This window comes from Palaemon carinicauda, chromosome 3, assembly GCF_036898095.1.
Source record: "Palaemon carinicauda isolate YSFRI2023 chromosome 3, ASM3689809v2, whole genome shotgun sequence".
NCBI lineage: Eukaryota > Metazoa > Arthropoda > Malacostraca > Decapoda > Palaemonidae > Palaemon > Palaemon carinicauda.
The window spans coordinates 49,274,985-49,291,051 of NC_090727.1; the positions used below are offsets into that span (position 1 = coordinate 49,274,985).

Below are 16,067 nucleotides of genomic sequence, written 5' to 3' on the forward strand. Positions count from 1 at the left end.
TTTAAAATTTGCTTGTTGACTCACAAAGCACTTACAAGTGATAAGCCTAAATATCTTTGTGATTGCTTGGTCCCCTACCCTGAAGCTACCAGCGCCGCTGTAAGAGTTAGACATGCTGATGACCCACATAGACTATTCGAAATTAGTGTGAATCATGCAATAGGAGGAAGAACGTTCAGTTATGCTGCACCGAGACTCTTTAACGACCTTCCACTCGATGTCAAGAATAGCAATAATGTGGCAGCTTTCAAGAAAAACCTGAAGAATCATCTTTTTAGAAAGTGTTATAATAGTGACCTGAAAACTATTAAGCCTGAATACAAATGCTAGCGAAATAACTGATAACGATACAGAGCAAAATATTAACTGGAAAGAAATTATTTTTTTCACACACCAAGGCCCGCCTAAACAGACCTTTAGTGTTTGGTGGAGGGCAAGAAATAAACCCCTAAAAGTAAGTAAGTAAATGTTGTAGGGGATCGACGTATAGGTTTTAAGAGTTTTGTTGTAAAGATGATTGGAGTAATTCTGTGGTTAGATGAAAATTCAAAACTACTTCGATTTAGGACTTTCTTTGGGGTATGTGTTGAGTAGTAGCAGTACCAGCCAAACTCGGCTGAATCCCTCGTCAGGCTGGGAGGAGCGGAGAGAGGAAAGGTCCCCCTTTTTTCATTGGTTTGATGTCGGCTACCCCCCAAAATTGGGGGAAGTGCCTTGGTAATAATAATAGTAATAATAATAAGAATAGGGAAGTGGGGAATATGGGGAAAGGAAGAGTACCCCTGGTTACAATCCAATTTATAGCTCAAAGGCAGGTGCTCGGGATGGGAATGATTAAGGAAATAGGGAGAAAGAGAAGTACAGGAGAAGAATAAAAGAGAGGGGCAGACCCTATTGCGATATTAGGAAATTAGTATAATTATTTCAGGTAAATAGATAGATTTGTTGAGTGGTTCATGCAAATGATTATTTTATTGGAATAAGTGGGCAATTTATGCTATAGATCTGTAGCTGTATTTAGTGTCCAGAAAATTGAGTGTAGAAAAAATGACCATTCATATGTCAAACTGATATTTCAATTTTCTTTTCACAGGATTGAAGAACCCATGGCAAGAAGAGAGGAATTTTTCAAGAAAAATGGAAAATTACTGGACCCTCTACAACTACTGCTATCAACAAGCCGAATCTTCAACTTCCTTTTAAAAGTCTATGGCGAAATATTTCTTTTTCTTGACCAAATTTACTTAGATTAGTCCAATCTCGAATCATTCATATAAGAATTGAATTTCCACTCCGAACATTTACTTTTGACCAGTCATATTTTAGTCTTAAAATTTGATTAATTTCTTTAAGCCTTATCAAGTCATATCTTAGTACTTCATATGGTCAAAAATTTTCAAAACGTGTTTTTATGGCATGAATATTTGGAGTATTTTCCGTTTTAAGCTCTGAAAGAATTTAAAGTTTTGATATTTAAGCTTCTCTGTAATTTAAGACCATCTGAATAATCCTCTTAAGTTAAATTAGCCTTAGAACAAAGAAATAGTTTGAGGTTTTAAGGTTGTTCAAACCTACAAGGAACAAGAATGATATAAGCTACAGTATTTAAAAGTAATTATTTTGTATAAGGTTAGTAATTGACTATAAAGAAATGTGTGAAATAATTTAAAACCTTGATTAGTTATGAAAATTAATTTGATCACTAAAAGTATTCTTTGAAAGTGTCATAGGGACTTCCATATCATAGAAAATTTACTATAAAGATCATTGAAATTATTCCCCCATATATTTTTTATCAATTTAAAGTTAGTTTTCTCTAGAACAGAAATGTCAAACTTGAGGCCGGTGGGCCAAATGTACCCTCAAGATTACTAGATTTTTCAACTAGCTATAATTGTTATAACTGAGAAAATGTAAATAAACTTTTAAAATGAACCAGAATGTAGTTTTGGTAAAGTACGATGACCTGCATAAAGCTTTTAATCTCAGTCTTGTCAATATATAATTACCAAATCTTTCATGGTCCTCGAGACCATAGCCATGTGCATAATTGGCCCTCGAAAGGATTTGAGTTTGACATTCCTGTTCTGGAGTGTTAAGTCAATGAGTAATATGATCTGTGAATTTATGTAGCTATTTTAAGCAAGTTATCAGTACGTGTGACTGCTGGGTTAGTAGCTTTGTTTTCCATGCTCTATCATCTAAAACCTATTATATGCATTGTTTAAAATTCTTTGAACTGTAACTTCAAACCATTCCTTAACTATTCTTCTGCTTTCGTACCTCATCCCATTTACACTTGGTTAATAGTTTATCTTAAAGTTTAAATGTATCTTCTTGCATTTTGAAATTAGCTTATTTCTTTAATATTACATTATCATTCCATTCGATAACTTTTAGTTGGCCTAACTAATGTCTGGAGAGTTCGTGATGTCGAAGTTGGTCCCCATGTTGAAAGTCATTCAAAATAGGCTAAAATCTGACTGAATTTCATCTTATACTATCTACTCCTATACTGTACTACAAGAATTGATACCATAGCTATTTTTATTTAAATAATTGCTAAAGAGAATCTTGTCGAATCCACCTATTTGATTCATTAAGAAATTGACTAAGTTTCTGCATGAATATTTGTCTTCAGTGGTTTTCATTTAGGATTTTACAGTTTGAAATATAACATTAAGATTGAGATAGTTCTTATTTTGATAAGTTTTGAAATGCAATGCCATAAGCCAGTGAGAATTAAAGTAAAGTTGTTTAAAATTATCATAGAAATTTTGAAATCCTGTATACATGATAGTATTTGATGAAGATCTGTTGAATTACTATTACTAGATTAGAAATTGACTATTAAATTCTCTCTCTCTCTCTCTCTCGCTCTAACATAGAATTCAAGTTTTCAGTAAGTTCCCGTTCTGTTGAAGAAAAAATGGATGTAATGTATTTTAATTTCAATAAAGTTAAGATGTCATTTTTTATCCATCATTCTCCACTTATTTTCTTCTCAAATTTTACATTACAGCAGTCACACGTAAAATCCTTGTTCAAAATAGCTGAGAAATTGTCCTAAACTTGATGTTCTTGGGGTTATTAGTTTTGGATAGTAAGCCTTAGAATGACTTCACTGTTTTGCGCAAAAATAACTGATTTTAAGCAATGTTTTTATTCCTATATTACTTGTAATGACCTTATGTAATCTGCTTCATATCATTAGTTGCCTAATGTAGATCAAATGACTTGATGGAAAAACATAAGGAAGATTAAAGCTTCAGTTAAGTATCTGGGAAAAAATTGTTAAGTCTTTAGTTTTTAAAAGGTTTGAAGTTAGGACTTATTTCTGAATTAATGGTAGAGTTATATGTTAAGAGAAGGGTAGATGAAAGATGTTAAATATTTTCAGATTAATCATAGATTCTTAAGGATAGTTGTTGGATTTAAGGTCTAGGAAAGGATGTATATAAGAACTCTATTAGTTCTAAAATCTCAAAGAACATATTAATTGAAAGATTTAAGGAAATAGTTGCTATAAAACTAGAAACCTATTTAACAAAAAAAGGTTCAGTGGTGTTGAAGGAATAGATAAGAAAAATTTCATGGCGTCAATGAAGTATGACAAAAGGTAAAGTACAGAAATTTATTAGTTTAAATTAAAATAATCAAGACAGGTTTATAGGTAAAACATTTGATCATGATTAATTTTATTATTAAATGGGACTCCATATGAATTTTAGGAAAGAAAGTGCAGATGTTTATCAGGTCAGGATTTTAAGATGAAAAGTTCAGGGACAAGTTTTAAGGAATTTGTATTTACAAATGACTTTGAATAATTTGTGCTTTCATAACGAAAGTAATAGTGATTGACGTAGGTATATACGAGTAGATCCATTCTAGAAAGGCAGTCTAGTTAAGACGTACCTCTTGGTAGTCTTTGATAAAGATTTAGAGGAATTATTTCATTGATAAAATGTTTTAGATTTAAATTGAGGAAATATTTTGGAGAGGGTAGCTTCCAGATTGTTTCCTTAGGTGGACAATATTCATAAACTTTAATGACTGCACGAAATTTTCAAGCTGTTTGGAGGAAGGGTTGAATAAAGCATACGAAATGAGGGGAGGAGCTTATATCTTGCTAGTTTGAAGTATGTCACTATTAGGTAACTTCTAAAAACATTGGTGCTTGAAGCATTAGGGATTTAAAACTTTTATTTCCCTTGTGGTGGAAACCAAATCATGCAGACATTGCTTAGGATCAACATGATCAAAAAAATTTTCTTTTGCACTTTCAGTTGTCATTCTAAGATGGTTCAAGGAAAATAATTGAGTCAGGCAAGTGGTCATTATATAGCTATTGTACTCTTTTATATATAGTAAAGTTGTATTTAAAGTTTGAATAATATTTCAACTTATCAGTAATCTTTTTATATTGAGATTGTATTGTCTTCTGTTTTATATATTGCTTCCTGTATCATCTATGATTACATTATTACTGTATCTTCTATTTATGCATTATTACTGTATCTTCAATTTATACATTACTACTATTTCTATCCATACGTTATTACTGTATCTTCTATTCATACATTACTACTGTATATTCTATTCATACATTATTAATGTATCTTCTATTCATACATTACTACTCCATCTTCTAGTCATACATTACTACTGTATCTTTTTTTTATGAATTTCTACTGTATTGTGTTATTTTGAACTGAAAATACAGCCATTTTAACTATGAAAAACGCAGATAAGACATTAGCCATGTAAAGTGCAAGAGATTTGTAATTGGGAAGTAAAATTCATTATAGAAGACATAAAAAAAACATCCATGGCTTAGCCTTGAATGCCTCGAGATGTCTTCATTAACGTATTTTACTTTACGATTACAAGTCTCTTGCACTTTACATGGCTAATGTCTTATCTGCGTTTTTCATTGTTAAAACAGCTGTATTTCCATATCAAAGTTACAAGATACAGTAGCAATTTATAAACAGAAGATACAGTAGTAATATATGACTAGAAAATAAAGTAGTACTGTATGAATAGAAGATATAGTAATAATGTATGAATAGAAGATACAGTAGTAATGTATGAATAGAAGATACAGTAGTAATGTATGAATAGAAGATACAGTAGTAATGTATGAATAGAAGATACAGTAATTATGTATGAAATAGAAGATACAGTAGTAATCTGTAAGCAAGCAGCAAAACTTTCTTATTTTGTAAAATTTATTACTATGTATGAATTTATCAAACTACAATTGTGAATAAAAGAAATAAAAACATATAAAAATTTTATTTACTTTCAATACATCCATGATTTATAACAAATAATATATTGAGCAAAACAAATAAAATAAAAAAAAATATATATAAAAATCAGTAACGTGGTGTGTTCTCCTTCGTCTAACGTTCATATGACTGAGTGTTCTCCCCCGTCGTCCCCCTCCCTCTTCTGGTACCAGTAAAATGCCTTCATTCTCTCTCCTCTGAAAGACCAGAGACCTCATGAAGTATAAAACCTTGCTTTTAACCACGATAAACCAAAAGTGTTCATTGTAAGACTGATTTATTCCCTTCCCATGTACAGAGCTCGTTCACTCTTCCACTGGTGACGAGAGAAATATATAATGTCTCTTGGTATGGAAGTATTATCAAAATGAGGACTATGCACTATGGTATTCGTGTTGAGTCCATTTCTCAAAGTATATTCAATCCTGACAACTCTGGTCATATGATGATAATTCATAGCCTCAAATTCAGTTACTTTTACTCTGGGTTTAAGCATTGTCGACTGAGTCGACTATTATTCTGTGGTAAAATAAAGTTTATAAATTATGAATTAAGAAAAACAAATAAGTTTCGATCAAGTCTTTTATTGTAGAAGATTGGGTGTCATACACAGGACAGGTTTCAATACACTCAATAGAGTGCTTTCAATGACGTCACTGGGAATCGCCGGCGGCCATGCTGGAGGGCATACAAAGCGAAAACATGGCAGCTGCTACAGCGAATATGGACAATGAGAGCGACTTTGTCAAACAATTGTCGGGTGATGATAAGCGTCTTTACAAGCAGAAACTCGATCTAATTGATGGCCTAGATCCATACCAGATGCAGAATTCATTCAGTCAAAATATTGAGGTTTTTCCCAGTATTTCATACATTGATATGGTGAACTACTTGGTACTGTCGGCCAACCCAGAACATGAGTGGGCATATATTTCCATTGAATAATCTGCTTCCAGAATTCGTTGTTTTTCCCTTTAATGCTTTTAAGTCCAAAATTAGATAAACACTGGGCCAATGAAGAGAGTGTTTATAATTATAAAGCTAATATTGATCATTTTAGCCTAACCTTGTGTATTATAATTTTTGATTGTCAAAATGTATGTAAAAGTTTTGCATTATAATGTCAAATCTTTATCAGTTCATGCCTAAACATTGTGTTTGTGTTTGGTTACAAATGCTATAATTTCTTATATAAATATAAACACATGATGGACAAACTCTATTGTAATGCTCTTGGATGATCGTTTTGCCTCCTTGCAATTAAATGCGCAAGTTTAATTATTTTTTCAATGTTTCATATATAAGCTGAAGACCCCTTCGGGTTAAACCAGCTTTCAGATATTATTATTATTTATAATCAATGTTTATTCATCACATAGGCCTGTATGTCTGCACAATTTAATACACAAATTAAGATAAATATAAATATACACTTAATTATATATAGGCATGAGCACCTTGACGAAATAGAGACCTAGGTAAGTAGCCTTTGTTAATATAGCCAATATGGGCGCTTTTAATTTTTGTTTTGAAAATCTGAGATGCCCCTTTGATGTTTAAAAATTGAGATGCCCCTCCCCCACACGCACTACACACTCAACTGACGATGATACTTGTCAAGTCACATATGCGATCGGATATAGCATGTTTACACAGGAATAATGATACTTTTAGGGCCTAGCCGAGACTGATCTGATATGAAATGATCAGAACAAATACGTGCCTAGGGTAGTGAGGATTCACGTAGATCAGCCCGTGATATTCTGGTCAACCACAAGTCACGTCTGCACTTGGATAAGTCCTCTGTATCTTTGTCCTGATTCTGAATAACTGCCGGTATGCGGTAGAAACTCTTGTCATCTCTTCGTCCTCGATTCCCACAGCCAGCAATAGCGCAAAAACTGGGCATTGTGTGAATGTGAATGTGAAGAAATGGCTAAATATCCAACAGTTCAACCATAGCTACTCACTGAACGCGTCTTTGTTTGCCCTCTAAGATGGCGGACCGGAAGTTTGATGACGTGTATTGAAAGGACTCTATAGCAGTATTAAGTATAAATATGAATACACTGCAGTCAAAGACTAACTATATCAAATTCTTCTTTAATCCCGTTTTCTAACAACAAACTCTCACCAACTACAGAAAACGGATATTTCAGATCTCATAACATGGGATACGGAGTTAATTAGTTATCTGATTTTTCTGAACATTGGAAGAGTTTTGAAGTTAAACATTTGAGGTTAAAAGTGTCATGATTGTGTAAATTAGTTAAGTTTTCAATAAAAAAAGAGAAGGAAATGGAAAGCCCACCAAGGCCCGCCCCTTCCCACCTGGTAACAGAAAATTGATTAGGCATTTTGTTTTTGAACGAACTAAGTCACCAGGCCCTTGAATGCTTTCCATTTCCTTCTCTTTTGAAATGTTTTATTGAAAATCTTACAGACATTAATGCAATGATTGCGAGTTAAATATGCCAAGAATATTATGTCTTATCAAGATAATGTTATAGTATTCTAGTTAATTGATACTTTACATTTTAATGAAAATAGCAAGTCATATATAGAAACTTAAGAAATTTCAAATTATTACATTTTAGATTGTACACAGAGCAAGGGGATATCTTTTCAAATCTAAATTTTCATTTAGAAACTATCATTAAATGAAAAAAATGGGTGGGAGTGAAAACCTCATCAGTCTTATAGTGCAATTCCACCGCAATCGATTACTCCAGATACCTTTTGCTCTCTCAAAAGCAGACAGGAACCACAACTGCCCAAAGGCATCTCTCTCATCCGTCCCATTTCATGTGCAGGATTGAGTCGGGTAAAGGAGAAGACACGTGCAAACCACTGCCCTGACTATCCTTACTACTCCTCCTAGCAGATAGGCAGATCGGACCGAAGTACACATTAACCTTGCACGTGGACCACAAAAGTCAATTTTGTTCCATGTGTAACACATTCTCAAATAAGACCCCTTTTGAAAGTTACGTGGAGAAAGTCTGATTTAAGATTTTCTTAAAAGCTAAATAACCCTTAACCTAACAGTAAGCCTACCCACAAAGCTGATCAACCCTTAAACTAACAGTAGGCCTACCTAAAAAGCTGACCAACCCTTAAACTAACAGTAAGCCTACCTACAAAGCTGATCAACCCTTAAACTAACAGTCAGCCTACCTACAAAGCTGATCAAGCCTTAAACTAACAGTAGGTCTACCTACAAAGCTGAACAACCCTTAAACTAACAGTAGGCCTACCTGCAAAGCTGAACAACCCTTAAACTAACAGTAGGCCTACCTACAAAGCTGATCAACCCTTAAACTAACAGTCAGCCTACCTACAAAGCTGATCAACCCTTAAACTACCAGTAGGCCTACCTACAAAGCTGAAAAAAACTTAAACTAACACTAGCCCTACGTACTTAGCTGAACAACCCTTAAACTAACAGTAGGCCTACCTGCAAAGCTGACCAACCCTTAAACTAACAGTAAGCCTACCTACAAAGCTGACCAACCCTTAAACTAACAGTCAGCCTACCTACAAAGCTGATCAAGCCTTAAACTAACAGTAGGTCTACCTACAAAGCTGAACAACCCTTTAACTAACAGTAGGCCTACCTGCAAAGCTGACCAACCCTTAAACTAACAGTAGGCCTACCTGCAAAGCTGACCAACCCTTTAACTAACAGTAGGCCTACCTGCAAAGCTGACCAACCCATAAACTAACAGTAAGCCTACCTACAAAGCTGATCAACCCTTAAACTACCAGTAGGCCTACCTACAAAGCTGAAAAAAAACTTAAACTAACACTAGCCCTACGTACTTAGCTGAACAACCCTTAAACTAACAGTAGATCTACCTACAAAGCTGACCAACACTTAATCTAACAGTAGGCCTACCTACTAAACTGTTGCTAATGACCAAATATACATTTTACCCAAGTGTCATATTGCATAGTATTTATTCCTATCATACAGGCACACATACTAATCGAAAATTATGCCTAGTTGATGAAAATTAGTCTATAGTAGGACACACACACATGATGCCCAGCCTGAATACATTTTATTGATATTACATGCTCTTGAACATCTTTTATTAAACCATAAACTATGGACAAGCTTAAGGAGATTTTAAATTATTCGGAATCCTCCTCTTTAATATGAATACTTAAGTCAGTCTACCTTCAACGAAATATCTTTGGCATTGTAAACTTCGTATTTACGATCTTAATAGTCGATAGATTTTTTAATAAATTTGGAAAATTACCGTAGTTACATTAAAACGTATTTTGTGAACTAAATATATTTTGAATTAGTCTAATTATCAGAAATTCATCATGAAATTAATGTCAAAGTTAAAACTTGGGAAACTGAATTATATTAGGCCATTATATGGTTTGAAACGGTTATTAGCAATGTTAAAAACATCTATGGGTATGATGATAATAATTTAACTGTTAAATTCTTCATAATAGTGGACGATCTCCCGTTATTCTAGATGTGGCCCAACTGGTTGGCTTCTAAATTATCTGCATTTGGACTATTATAAATAGTGAAGATAACAAATTTGATTTGAAAACAATTAATCCCAGACTTACGAAGTGTCTATATCCCAATAGGACGGAGCTAATGGCTTTACTCTTTCATCAAATATTAATTCCATTTATCAAAAGAACTTTATGAAAAATAGGATTTATTAAGTATCTTATTCATTAGGTATCATTTGTGAATTTCATTGCGCAAGGTAAAAGCACAAGCCTGAAATTTGTCCCTTAGAAACTAATTATATCAAAAACTTTAAGCTTGTCCTTAATATTAATAAAGAATATTTTTATATCTGCATATCTAATACTCACCACCTCGCCTATCGCCTCATCTTAATGTCGCCACGTAAAAAGTTACGTAGAGAAAGTCTAATTTAAGATTTTCTTAAAAAGCTAAACAACCCTTAAACTAACAGTAGGCCTACCTACAAAGCTGAACAACCCTTAAACTAACAGTAGGCCTACCTACAAAGCTAAACAACCCTTAACCTAACAGTAGGCCTACCTGCAAAGCTGAACAACCCTTAAACTAACAGTAGGCCTACCTACAAAGCTAAACAACCCTTAAACTAACAGTAGGCCTACCTACAAAGCTAAACAACCCTTAACCTAACAGTAGGCCTACCTGCAAAGCTGAACAACCCTTAAACTAACAGTAGGCCTACCTAAAAAGCTGACCAACCCTTAAACTAACAGTAGGCCTACCTACAAAGCTGAACAACCCATAAACTAACAGTAGGCCTACCTACAAAGCTGATCAACCCTTAAACTAACAGTAGGCCTACCTACAAAGCTGATCAACCCTTAAACTAACAGTAGGCCTACCTACAAAGCTGAACAACCCATAAACTAACAGTAGGCCTACCTACAAAGCTGAACAATCCATAAACTAACAGTAGGCCTACCTACAAAGCTGATCAACCCTTAAACTAACAGTAGGCCTACCTACAAAGCTGAACAACCCTTAAACTAACAGTAGGCCTACCTACAAAGCTGAACAACCCATAAACTAACAGTAGGCCTACCTACAAAGCTGAACAACCCATAAACTAACAGTAAGCCTACCCACAAAGCTGATCAACCCTTAAACTAACAGTAGGCCTACCTACAAAGCTGAACAACCCATAAACTAACAGTAGGCCTACCTACAAAGCTGAATAACCCATAAACTAACAGTAGGCCTACCTACAAAGCTGAACAACCCATAAACTAACAGTAGGCCTACCCACAAAGCTGATCAACGCTTAAACTAACAGTAGGCCTACCTAAAAAGCTGATCAACCCTTAAACTAACAGTAGGCCTACCTACAAAGCTGAACAACCCTTGAACTAACAGTAGGCCTATCTACAAAGCTGAACAACCCTTAAACTAACAGTAGGCCTACCTAAAAAGCTGATCAACCCTTAAACTAACAGTAGGCCTACCTACAAAGCTGAACAACCCTTAAACTAACAGTAGGCCTATCTACAAAGCTGAACAACCCTTAAACTAACAGTAGGCCTACCTACAAAGCTGAACAAAGATTCATAAAATAACTTAATATAATTTTGGTAATCTATAGATAAAAGCGATTAGGATATATCAATCTGGAAAAGTGAGCCACTGATTAATTAAGCTACTATTGAAAAAAGAATCTTTAGATTTAATCTTTAAAGAATTTATGCAAAAAAACAAGTGAAATTACTTTAGATTGATTGATGGGTGAATTTGCTTTTTCATATATGCATTAAATTACTCATTACAAAAATCTTAGAAATCTACGATTCAAGTATGAAATGAGTTTAGGCATAATAATTATTTAAATCATTCTCAAAACCCTTTGATTTGAGACTCCCGTTCGGCCAATTATGCAAGTAAACTAACTAATATTTTCCTTCGTGAAATAAAATAAATTTTTTAGAGCTGCCTACTGAACAAAGTTCGCTCTAATTTCAATGTTTAAACTCAATCTCCTATGATTTAGTATAAAACTAGATTAAATTTTTGGTGTCAATCTAGGGTATGGACACTTGCTAAAATTGATTTAACCCGAGAAAAAACTAATTTAAGTGTCTCTCCAAGGTAAACTTGACACAGATCTATTAAAATCAGTACCCAATTAAACTAATTTTCACTAAAGACAACAATTGTACAAGACTAACTTTCTATAGACTAGATCCTCCTCGTAACACTTACACCAGACATCATCCAACCACTCGTTCATTGCTCGTTACGAGTTTACTGATGTACAAGGAATGCATTGTCCTGCATAAATTAATTCCTAAATTTAATCCCAAGGTTTAATTTTAAGTGGTAGAGCAGCAACATAAGTAGTGCACTCTCTGAGCTTACTGTCATGAACCAATGATCAAAATTACATTTATAAAACTTTTGCGTTGTTTCATAGTGACAAACTGGCCTTTTGCTTGTCCCCTCAAGTTAATTAGAGATGACGGTAATATCTACATTGAAATTAATGCAAAGGCGGACATTTGAAAAGTGTATTGTACCCTATTATGAAAAAAACTACAATTTCTCTTTAATAATCTTTACTGTATTACTGTACCGAATTATGTATTAACTAAATCTAAAGCAATCAACTGAAATTCAAAACTTTCCAACCAAATCAGTAAAGATTTTCTGTACTTCGCATCGATATGAAAATAATGAAACGCTCAACATAACTCGAAAAGTTGCAAGTTTCGAATACAGATTTAGTGGCTAAATTGTATGTAATTGAAACGCTGGGTACATGAAATATCAAGACATTAAAATCTCTTAAAAACTTATTTTGCAGGATTTTTCTTATAGTACTTATATATTGTGATAAAGTACTTTGAAAATGAATGCACTAACTTCTAATTCTAGATTACCATAAGTTACTAAACATTTACTCACCATAGACGTAAGTTAACTAAAGATTTAAACAGTTTAATCAGCAGTTTATGACGTTAATATTAATTATATTAGCATTTAAACGTAAGAGACTTCAGCATAAGTAGATCGTACTTTATCAAGCTTTCGTTTAATCTAACAGTTTTTGGGATTTAGTTGTCTAGAGATATTAGCGTAGAAATTATGATCCTTTTACATGTGAGCAACTTACACTGTGCATTCAAATCTTAAGAGTCATTAAAATGGAAAGAAATTGGCGAGTTATATAGTTTATTACAATATAACACCAATGTTCTGACTTGATGTTTTGTACAAGCTTCAGGGGCTTATCAGATTATGTCTAAATTTTTCTAAATGACAAAGTTTCCTTGCACAAAAAGAAGAATATAACTTCAGAGTAGTTAAATTTTGTAAATTACTACACAAGATACATTCCTGTACATCAGTATAATAGTACGTCTATAAAATCTAACCTCTAAAAGTCAAACTTCAGTTTGGATCCTTTGCCTAATCATGGAGAAATTTTAAAAATATCAGAGAGCAGATTAAACTGAATTATATTTAACTAATACAATTTAACCCCTAATTACGACCTATATAAATGCTCCCTAAGCTAGGTTACCTGATCCTGAATTACACAAGACAAATAATCCCTAAATTTCCCCAATCAACATTGGCACTAACTCCTAAACACTAACAACTAAAACTATACCAACAACAGTATATTCAAGAATGTATTACACACTTCTTCTAAAATGACTCACAGCAGTTCTTTATCCCTCCTGTATGTCGTGAACAGAAACAGTAGGAATCAGATATCTTGGGACATTTATGACCCCAGCTGGACCCCTTTTCAGAGAGCTCGGGGATCTCTCAGTGTAATGGAAAACACTAGATTGTAAGACTGACAATGTCAACACTTTTTTAAGTTTATAACTAAATTGATTATTTCCAGCCTTTTGATTTCCATTGACAGATAAAATTGAAACATTACAGTTACTAATTTCACATTAACATTGAAAACTCAAACATTCTTGGGCATTTTAAGTCACTCTCTTGACTCAATTTACACAATACATGACAAATTTGATATAGTTTGAAACTGGAATGAAAGTGTATACATAACAGAAACCTATTCAATTTGACATTACAATCTCCTACAATTCAAGATTAAAGATTTTTAAAAAGTTTTAAACTAAATTTCAAAAATGTTTAAACGCATGAAACATCAAAACTTTAAAATCATTTGAGGCTTTAAAGATCTTTTAACAAGACTGAATTATTAATCATGACTAGAATTGACAAGACAGAATCTACCCTGACAAGATTTCAGGGAAATCAAATTGGACTGAACATGTTCACCATAACACACAGTCTAGCATTTTGACAATACAACATAACCAAGTTAACAGTCAACTTCTCCCATTAAACCAGCAAAAGAATGAACGAGTCCCGTACATGGGAAACTCATAAACAGCCTAAATGAACAGTGGTTCCAGTCAAAAGCAAGATATATACTTCATGGGCCCTCTGGCCTTTCAGTGGTGAGGAATATGGCAAGTACTGATACCAGAAGAGGGAGGGGGCCAGATGGGGAGGGAGGCTCAGTCATATGAACGTTCCCTTTATTTATTTTTTTTTAAATCTTTCCAAATTGGGAGGGGGGAAGGATCAAGGAGGGGGAAGGATCAAGGAGGGGGAAGGATCAAGGAGGGGGAAGGATCAAGGAGGGGGAAGGATCAAGGAGGGGGAAGGATCAAGGAGGGGGAATGGGAGTTCTGAAACTTTAGCTATGTATTACAAGGAACAATCCGATTCAAACCCCGTTTGCAAGATTTTCCAAAATGCTCCCCTGTGTCATTTAAAAAATTCAAAGTTAATTTCAAGGTATGTTCATGTAGCTTAAGACAAGATGAGGAATATCACTAATATTAGCCAAAGCCCTACAATTTCACATAAATACTAGCCCTCCCACTCCTAGCCCTACAAGCCATTTTACAGAAAAGTCTTCCTAGCCATTTCACACCATAAGCATTCCTAGCTTTTTCACACTAAAGCCCTCCTATCCATTTAAACTAAAGACCTCTTAGCCATTTCACACTAAATCCTTCCTAGCCATTTCCCATCAAAGCTCTCCTAGCCATTTCACACCAAAGCTCTCCTAGACATTTCACACTAAAGCCCTCCTAGCCATTTCACACCAAAGCTCTCCAAGCCGTTTCACACCAAAGCTCTCCTAGACATTTCACACCAAAGCTCTCCTAGACATTTCACACTAAAGCTCTCCTAGACATTTCACACTAAAGCCTTCTTAGCCATTTCCCATCAAAGCTCTCCTAGACATTTCACACTAAAGCTCTCCTAGACATTTCACACTAAAGCCTTCTTAGCCATTTCACACCAAAGCTCTCCTAGACATTTCACACTAAAGCCCTCTTAGCCATTTCACACCAAAGCTCTCCAAGCCATTTCACACCAAAGCTCTCCTAGACATTTCACAGTAAAGCTCTCCTAGACATTTCACACTAGAGCCCTCTTAGCCATTTCACACCAAAGCTCTCCAAGCCATTTCACACCAAAGCTCTCCTAGACATTTCACACTAAAGCTCTCCTAGACATTTCACACTAAATCCCTCTTAGCCATTTCACACCAAAGCTCTCCAAGCCATTTCACACCAAAGCTCTCCTAGACATTTCACAGTAAAGCTCTCCTAGACATTTCACACTAGAGCCCTCTTAGCCATTTCACACCAAAGCTCTCCAAGCCATTTCACACCAAAGCTCTCCTAGACATTTCACACTAAAGCTCTCCTAGACATTTCACACTAAATCCCTCTTAGCCATTTCACACCAAAGCTCTCCAAGCCATTTCACACCAAAGCTCTCCTAGACATTTCACACTAAAGCTCTCCTAGACATTTCACACTAGAGCCCTCTTAGCCATTTCACACCAGAGCTCTCCAAGCCATTTCACACCAAAGCTCTCCAAGCCATTTCACACCAAAGCTCTCCTAGACATTTCACACTAGAGCCCTCTTAGCCATTTCACACCAAAGCTCTCCAAGCCATTTCACACCAAAGCTCTCCTAGACATTTCACACTAAAGCTCTCCTAGACATTTCACACTAAATCCCTCTTAGCCATTTCACACCAAAGCTCTCCTAGACATTTCACACTAAAGCTCTCCTAGACATTTCACACTAAATCCCTCTTAGCCATTTCACACCAAAGCTCTCCAAGCCATTTCACACCAAAGCTCTCCTAGACATTTCACACTAAAGCTCTCCTAGTCATTTCACACTAAAGCCCTCTTAACCATTTCACACCAAAGCTCTCCAAGCCATTTCACACCA

General features: G+C 34.7%; 1 protein-coding gene across 1 annotated transcript in view; it reads left to right on the forward strand.

Annotated features, from left to right (window-relative positions):
• The window catches only part of LOC137638285 (uncharacterized), a 302,371-nt gene that overhangs the window by 136,708 nt on the left and 149,596 nt on the right, over window positions 1–16,067 (forward strand). The window lies entirely within an intron of this gene.